Below are 9,605 nucleotides of genomic sequence, written 5' to 3'. Positions count from 1 at the left end.
TTGATTTAAAATGTCCATTTAAAATAAACAGCTCAGATACATAAATTTAATATTACTAAAGAAACCTCCAGTACTTTAAGGTCCTTTTATGGGCAGGTATCTTTTTCTTTTTTTTTCACTCTTAACACCTTTTATTATTTTTTTAACATCTTTATTGGAGTATAATTGCTTTACGTTGTTGTGTTAGTTGCTGCTGTATAACAAAGTGAATCAACTATTCATATACATATATCCCCATATCTCCTCCTTCTTGTGTCTCCCACCCACCCTGCCTATCCCACCCCTCTAGATGGTCACAAAGGACCGAGCTGATCTCCCTGTGCTATGTGGCTGCTTCCCACTAGTTATCTATCTTACATTTGGTAGTGTATATATGTCAGTGCTCCTATCTCACTTTGCCCCAACTTACCCTTCCCCCTCCCCATGTCCTTAAGTCCACTCTCTACGTCTGCATCTTTATTCCTGTCCTGCCCCTAGGTTCTTCAGAACCATTTTTTTTTAGATTCCATATATATGTGTTAGCATACGGTATTTGTTTTTCTCTTCCTGACTCACTTCACTCTGTGTGACAGATTCTAGGTCCATCTACCTCACTACAAGTAACTCAATTTCGTTTCTTTTTATGACTGAGTAATATTCCATTGTATATATGTGTATCATCTTCTTTATCCATTCATCTGTTGATAGACACTTAGGTTGCTTCCATGTCCTGGCTATTGTAACTAGAGGTGCAATGAACATTGTGGTACATGACTCTTTTTGAGTTATGGTTTTCTCAGGGTTTATGCCCAGTAGTGGGATTGCTGGGTCGTATGGTAGTTCTATGTTTAGTTTTTTAAAGGAGCCTCCATACTGTTCTCCATAGTGGCTGTATCAATTTACATTCCCACCAACAGTGCAAGAGGTTTCCCTTTTCTCCACACCCTCTCCAGCATTTATTGTTTGTAGATTCTTTGATGATGGCCATTCTGACCGCTGTGAGGTGATACCTCATTGTAGTTTTGATTTACATTTCTCTAATGATTAGTGATGTTGAGCATCCTTTCATGTGTTTGTTGGCAATCTGTTTATCTTCTTTGGAGAAATGTCTATTTAGCTCTTTTGTCCATTTTTGGATTGGATTTTTTTTTTTTTGATATTGAGCTGTATGAGTTGCTTGTATATTTTGGAGATTAATCCTTTGTCAGTTGTTTCATTTGAAAATATTTTCTCTTTGGGCAGGTATCTTACACAGCTGGGTCTCTAAGAGAGGCGCTGCCAACCAAACTGGTTTTAAATTTCTTTTCCCCCAGATCTGTGGATTTTGGAGGATCCATTAAATACTTCTACTACTAATCCTGCACTCACAATCTTCTACTGCTCTAACATAAACATCATGTAAAATTTACTAAACTATTTTAAGTGTGCAGTTCAGTGGCATTAAGCACACTCTTATTGTTATGCAGCCATTGCCACCATCCATCTCCAGATGTTTTTCATCATCCCAAATTGATACTTGGTACTTATTAATCAATAACTTACTGTTGCCCCTTGCTCTGGTCCTGGTAACCACCACTGTACTTTCTATCTTGGGCTCTATGAAATAGACTCCTCTGGTTACCTTATGTATGTGGAGCCATATACTACAATTGTCCCTTGAACGGCATGGGTTTGAAATGCACAGGTCCGCTTATACTTGGATGTTTCCTCAATAAATAATATGGTACTACATGATCCACGGTTGGTTGAATTTGTGGTTGCAGAACCACGGATTCAGATGGCTGACTCTGGGACTTGAACATCCCTAGATTTTGTTGTCCCCAGCAGGTCCTAGAAGTAGTCCCCTGTGGATACTGATGGATGGCTGTATTTGGCTTTTTGTATTTTGCTTACTTCACATAGTAGAATACCTTCAAGTTTCATCCATGGTGTTGCATGTGACAGAATATTTCTTTTTAAGGCTAAATAATACTCCATTGGATATGTATACCACATTTTGTTTCCCCAGCAGGTCCTAGAAGTAGTCCCCTGTGGATACTGATGGATGGCTGTATTTGGCTTTTTGTATTTTGCTTGTTTCACATAGTAGAATACCTTCAAGTTTCATCCATGGTGTTGCATGTGACAGAATATTTCTTTTTAAGGCTAAATAATACTCCATTGGATATGTATACCACATTTTGTTTATGCAGTCATCCATTAATGGACACTTCGGGGGCTTCCATCTTTTGGCTACTGTGAATAATGCTGCTGTGAACATGAATGTGGATAGAACTACCAAGTTCTTTCAATTCTGGGTGAAACTCCAGAAATTGCTGGATACTACACTAGGTCTGTATGTATCCTCGTTCACTTTTAAATCCTACCTTATCTTGACAGGTATGTTATTCATAGGGATATTTGGAAAAAGTACAAAATGGGAGCTTTTGACATATAGAAATTCTGTCAGTTGTGTGTAAAGATGTACTATGAGAGCGTCTAGAGCACTAGAGCACTGTATGTTTTTGTTTTCTGCATTTGCCTCTAGATGGGTATTTATTATATCCCATGGTGGACTGTGTATTACATCAAGCAACCTAAGAGCCAGTGATTTTGCTATATCTAGGTCTCCTTTACCAATCTTGGGAAGAATCTCAGTTGTGTGTTAGTCACAAGTCCCTGGGTTCCCTCAGTGAACAAGGCTCTATGCAAGGTACTATGTCATTGGTAACCAAAAGACACAAAAAAAGCCCATAATGTGCAAAAACTCTCCAAAAGAAAGTAGATCCTAATGCCAGATGATGTAGACTGATTTTTCCTGTTTTTTGAATTTTTGACCACACTGTGTGGCTTGTGGGATCTTAGTTCCCCAACCAGGGATTGAGCCTGGGCCCTCAGCAGTGAAAGCTCTCAGTCCTAACCACTGGATGGCCAGGGAATTCCCAAGACAATGTAGACTTTGAAGCATTTCTACAGATAGAGTTAATCAGATAAAAGATTCCAGTTCTTCAAGATAGGAAAAGTTGAGATGTGTCTCCACTAAATATTTTTGTAAAATATATAAAGGAATGTTTGAGAGAAATAAAAGGATGAAGAGATAGTACAGAGTTCCACAGGGGGACTTAAAATCTTTCTCCCAGAATGTTTCTCCAAACAGTAGAGGAAAAACAGGACATATATATGAGAACAATGAGTAAATGCCTAATATCTGTGTACCGAATACTGTATCTAGTAACTGTTAGAAATCGGAAAGCGCTTGTCTGGGGATGAAGGTGAGGGGATGGACTAGAACAGGCAGGAGGGCTTTGGGGGAAGATAATTACATTCTATACCTTGCTTCCTCTGGTGATTATGCAAGTATATGCAATTTTCAGAAGTCATTCCCAGAATGCTTACATGTACATTTCATTGTACACTAATGGTATCTCAGTGGGAAAAGAATGTAAACATCCTATACAGCCACCAGGAAAATAGGTCTCTGGGCCTGTGCAATACAAGGTTTCCTAGTTTGAGGAATGTGGCATTAAGTAGAATCTCTACTAGGAAATAGATAGCTGGTTTTTACCTGTGACCCTATGTTACTTCAGGGTTAACAAAAAAACAACAACTGGTAAACAAAAGACATATGATGCTGCCTAGGACATGCAAAATCTCTCCACAAGAAAGCAGATCCTAATGCCAGACAACATAGACTTGATGTATATGGTTTCAGGCTTCAGGCTTCTCATTTCTGCGGTTATTGAGATGGTAGATTTGGTTCATGGATAAAAATTGGAACTTTCTGCCTTTGTCATTCGAATACTATTGTGGAGATGACCATTTAGGCTGCTCTTCTGTATTTTATTTATTAAAGACTGATTGAGTTTATTTTATTTTTTAAATTAATTTTTATTGGAGTATAGTTGATTTACTATGTTGTGTTAGTTTCTGCTCTACAGCAAAGTGAATCAGTTATTCCTATACATATATCCACTCTTTTTTAGATTCTTTTCCCATAAAGGTCATTACAGAGTATTGAGTAGACTTCCCTGTGCTATATAGTAGGTCCTTATTAGTTAGCTATTTTATATATAGTAGTGTGTATATGTCAATTCTAATCTCCCAATTTATCTCTTCCCCACTTCCCCCTTGGTAACCATAGTTTGTTTTCTACATCTGTGACTCTATTTCTGTTTTGTAAATAAGTTCACTTGTACCATTTTTTTAGATTCCACATATAAGCGATATCATATGATCTTTGTCTTTCTCTGTCTGACTTACTTCACTCAGTATGACAGTCTCTAGGTTCATCCATGTTGCTGCAAATGGCATTATTTCATTCTTCTTTATGGCTGAGTAATGTTTCACTGTATATATGTGCCACATCTTCTTTATCCATTCATCTGTCAATGGACATTTACATTGCTTTCATGTCCTGGCTATTGTAAATAGTGCTGCAGTGAACATTGGGGTGCATGTATCTTTTCGAATTATGGTTTCCTCTGGATATATGCCCAGGAATGGGATTGATGGATCATATGGTAGTTCTATTTTTAATTTTTTAAGGAACCCCCATACTTTTCTACAGAGTGGCTGTACCAATTTACATTCCCATCAACAGTGTAGGAAGTTTCCCTTTTCTCCACACCTTCTCCAGCGTTTATTGTTTGTAGATTTAAAAAAAAATTTTTAATTTAATTTATTTTTTATACAGCAGGTTCTTATTAGTTATCTATTTTATACATATTAGTGTATACATGTCAATCCCAATCTCCCAATTTATCCCACCCCCCACCCCCACCCCACCACTTTGCCCCCTTGGTGTCCATACGTTTGCTCTCTACATCTGTGTCTCTATTTCTGCCCTGCAAACAGGTTCATCTGTACCATTTTTCTAGGTTCCACATATATACATTAATATACGATATTTGTTTTTCTCTTTCTGACTTACTTCACTCTTTATGACAGTCTCTAGATCCATCCACATCTCTACATCTCTACAAATGACCCAATTTCGTTCCTTTTTATGGCTGAGTAATATTCTATTGTATATATGTACCACATCTTTTTTATCCATTCGTCTGTTGATGGTTGCTTCCGTGACCTGGCTATTGTATAGTGCTGCAGTGAACATTGGGGTGCGTGTGTCTTTTTGAATTATGGTTTTCTCTGGGTATATGCCCAGTAGTGGGATTGCTGGGTCATATGGTAATTCTATTTTTAGTTTCTTAAGGAACCTCCATACTGTTCTCCATAGTGGCTGTATCAATTTACATTCCCACCAACAGTGCAAGAGGGTTCCCTTTTCTCCACACCCTCTCCAGCATTTGTTGTTTGTAGATTTTCTGATGATGCCCATTTTAACTGTGTGAGGTGATACCTCACTGTAGTTTTGATTTGCATTTCTCTAATAATTAGTGATGTTGAACAGCTTTTCATGTGCTTCTTGGCCATCTGTATGTCCACTTTGGAGAAATGTCTATTTAGGTCTTCTGCTCATTTTTTGATTGGGTTTTTTTTTTTTTTTAATATTGAGCTGCAATATGTATATGTATAACTGATTCACTTTGTTATAAAGCAGAAACTAACACACCATTGTAAAGCAATTATACTCCAATAAAGAAGTTAAAAAATATTGAGCTGCATGAGCTGTTTATATATTTTGGAGATTAATCCTTGGTCCGTTGATTCATTTGCAAATATTTTCTCCCATTCTGAGGGTTGTCTTTTCCTCTTGTTTTTAGTTTCCTTTGCTTTGCAAAAGCTTTTAAGTTTCATTAGGTCCCATTTGTTTATTTTTGTTTTTATTTCCATTACTCTAGTAGGTGGGTCAAAAAAGATCTTGCTGTAATTTGTGTCATAGAGTGTTCTTCCTATGTTTTCCTCTAAGAGTTTTATAGTGTCTGGTCTTACATTTAGGTCTCTAATCCATTTTGAGTTTATTTTTGTGTATGGTCTTAAGGAGTGTTGTAATTTCATTCTTTTACATGTAGCTGTCCAGTTTTCCCAACAGCACTTATTGAAGAGGCTGTCTTTTCTCCATTTTATATTCTTGCCTCCTTTAGCAAAGATAAGGTGACCATAGGTGCATGGGCTTATCTCTGGGCTTTCTATCCTGTTCCATTGACCTGTATTTATGTTTTTGTGCCAGTACCCTATTGTCTTGATTACTGTAGCTTTGTACTATAGTCTGAAGTCAGGGAGTCTGATTCCTTCTGCTCCATTTTTTTCCCTCAAGACTGCTTTGGCTATTTGGGGTCTTTTGTGTCTCCATATAAATTTTAAGACTTTTTGTTCTAGTTCTGTAAAATACGCCACTGGTAATTTTATAGGGATTGCATTGAATCTGTAGATTGCTTTGGGTAGTATAGTCATTTTCACAATATTGATTCTTCTAATCCAAGAACATGGTCTATCTCTCCATCTGTTTGTGTCATCTTTGATTTCTTTCATCAGTGTCTTATAGTTTTCTGAGTACAGGTCTTTTAACTCCTTAGGTAGGTTTATTCCTAGGTATTTTATTCTTTTTGCTGCAATGGTGAATGGGATTTTTTCCTTAATTTCTCTTTCTGATCTTTCGTTGTTAGTGTATAGGAATGCAAGAGATTTCTGTGCATTAATTTTGTATCCTCCAACTTTACCAAATTCATTGATTAGCTCTAGTAGTTTACTGGTGGCATCTTGAGGATTCTCTATGTATAGTATCAAGTCATCTGCAATCTTGTTTGTAGAGTTTTTGATGATGGCCATTCTGACCTGTGTGAGGTGATACCTCATTGTAGTTTTGATATGCATTTCTCTAAAAATTAGTGATGTTGAGCATCTTTACATTTGCTTTTTGGCCATCTGTATATCTTCTTTAGGGAAATGTCTACTTAGATCTGCCCATTTTTTTCTTGTGCTTCTATGATTGATTTTAAACATTTAGAGTTGACCTTTAAACCACAGAAGGTTAAAAGATAACAAATAAGGAAATCTGAGGGATAAATGAATAAAAAATAAAAGCAAAACAAAAGAAATAATACCCAAAGGTGGTTCTCTGAGCAGATTCACATTGAGGAGACCCATTAAATACACAGATATTGGAGAACATCTGACTTGGCATTTGCCCTCTGCAAAGATGAGAGGGAGAGAGCAGACCTGTTTCAATTGAATTTTCCCAACTAAGATTTTCTCCAGGTTTCACAGTAGTTAAGATTTATTCAGAGTGGTTTTTGCAGGGAAATCTTGACATTGCATTTCTAATCTTTTTTGGTTAAAGGTGTAATAGTCCATATTTACTTTTCTGTTCTGCCTTTATCTGCCCCAGAATATTTATGCCACTGTGGGTGTGTATGTAGGACCTTCCTTATTTTCTTGCCTCCTTCATTTCCCTCATATCACTTTTGAACTGATATATTAATCATTATTTTATTATCTACCTCCTACCATCATATGGGATCGTCTAGGCCTCATACGTTTTTTGTATACATTGCTCGTGTCTTCTCAGTTCCTAGCACAGGGACATAACTTAATTATTTGCTGAGAGATTAAAGGAGAACGCCAGAGGGAAGAACTTAAAAGGAGATACAGGCCTCCAGGCTTCTCCAGGCTACTTCAAGGGAACGTAAACTGGGTCAACTGAATAAAATATTTCATTCTTTTTCTCTTCATAATGCCCAGCAGCAGTTTATACTGTGTAAGCCATATATAGACTTTAAATTTTTTCTATAACCACAAGAAACCAAAAAGAAATAACTGAGATCTTTTTCTTTTCTTTTTGGCTGCGATGAGTCTTTGTTGCTGCGCGCAGGCTTTCTCTAGTTGTGGTGAGCGGGGGCTACTCTTCATTGTGGTGCGTGGTCTTCTCATTGTGGTGGCTTCTCTTGTTGCGGAGCACGGGCTCTGGGTGCACGGGCTTCAGTATTTGTGGCACGTGGGCTCAGTAGTTGTGGCTTGCAGGCTCTAGAGCGCAGGCTCAGTAGTTGTGTTGCACGGGCTTTGTTGCTCTGTGGCATGTGGGAGCTTCCTGGACCAGGGCTCGAACCCGTGTCCCCTACATTGGCAGGTGGATTCTTAACCACTGCACCACCAGGGAAGCCCCTGAGATCATTTTTAATAAATTTTATTTAACCCAAGATATCCAAAACATTTCAACATAGTAAGTGGTAGTGGAGCTATTTAAATCCTTCATATGGAGTATTCAAAATTCACTGGATACTATATATTCATCAGATGTAACTGACTTGTGTTTAAATCTCAAAAAATTACAGTTGAAAGGATAGCTTCCAGTACCCAAAATATTTGCAATAATTGTCTGCATACAGGTGTGAGGCCAGGCGCTCCGGAGCCCTGGGTGCAGATTTAGCCTTGGACTCCGGTGTCCTGAGTAGTCATCACATGGCCTCCAGACCCACCCTCTGACCCAGAGTGCCAAGAGTCACCACAGGATGAATACAGCGCATCAGTGAAGGGTGTGTGTTTCTGAACACGTTTGCTGACCAACTGGAAATATCCAAATATCCGTGGATAAGCAAAATGTGGCACAGCCATACATTTGAATACTACTCTACAATTATAAGAAACAAAATACTGATGTGTGTTTTTCACATGGATAACTATGAAAAATCATTCTGCTAAGTGAAAGAAGCCAGATACAAAAGATCGTCTATTGTATGATTCCATTTATATAAAATAGCTAGAAAAGGCCAGTTTATAGAGACAGAAGCAAATAAGTGGTTGCCTAGGACTGAGGTGGCAGTTGATATTACCTGCAAATGGGCACAGGGGAACTTTCTAGGGTGATACAAATGTTCTAAAACTGGATTTTGGTGATGATTGCATAAGTAAAAATTTACCAAAACTATTGCTCTTATGCTTTAAATGGCTGAATTTCATGATATATAAATTATCCCTCAATAAATCTATTAAATAAATTTTTAAAAATTTTATTCTGGACTCACTCAAGGTGAATTGAAAAGTTCTACCTTTGTTTTCAGCATGCGTTATTACACACCAATATTATTATGGTTACTACTCTGAATTGCAACATGTTTACCTCTTTGGTCCCCAGTTTTGTTCATATGAAGTAGGCAATAAAAACACTATGGATTAAACTTAGTGGAATCAAATTGAATTAAAGCCACACTGAATATCTTTTTCCCAAGGGGGGAAAGCGGGGGGTTGGTGGTGGGATGAATTGGGAGATTGGGATTGACATGTATACATTAATATGCATAAAATAGATAACTAATGAGAACCTGCTGCAGAAAAAATAAATTAAAAAAAACCCACTATGGATTAAACTTAGTGGAATCAAATTCAATTAAAGCCCCACTGAATATGTTTTTCCTTACTAATAAATTACAGTTTTCCAGTAATTTGAAGATCTTACTGTATACCCAGTATTTGTTTTGTGTTTGTTTTTGTCGTTTTTGCCCCCAGAGTCCTTAGTTCCATTCATGGTATTGTTTGGATATTCTTCATAGTCTTCATCACGTGTCTCAGCTTTGGTTCCTCAGAAGCAGGTGCCAAATCAAGGATTTATGTTGAAGCACATTATTGGAAGGAGCAAGGACCATGGAATGTAAGTTAGAGAAAAGGGAAGTGATACAGGGCAGAAAACACATCCAATAAAGCTCATCTTAAGTTAGCTTGCACACGAGTGAGCAGAGTTTTCTCCTGTAGGG

This window comes from Lipotes vexillifer, unplaced genomic scaffold (assembly GCF_000442215.2).
Source record: "Lipotes vexillifer unplaced genomic scaffold, Lipotes_vexillifer_v1.1 scaffold1011, whole genome shotgun sequence".
Taxonomy (NCBI): Eukaryota; Metazoa; Chordata; class Mammalia; order Artiodactyla; family Lipotidae; genus Lipotes; species Lipotes vexillifer.
Note: the sequence above shows the minus strand (reverse complement) of the source record.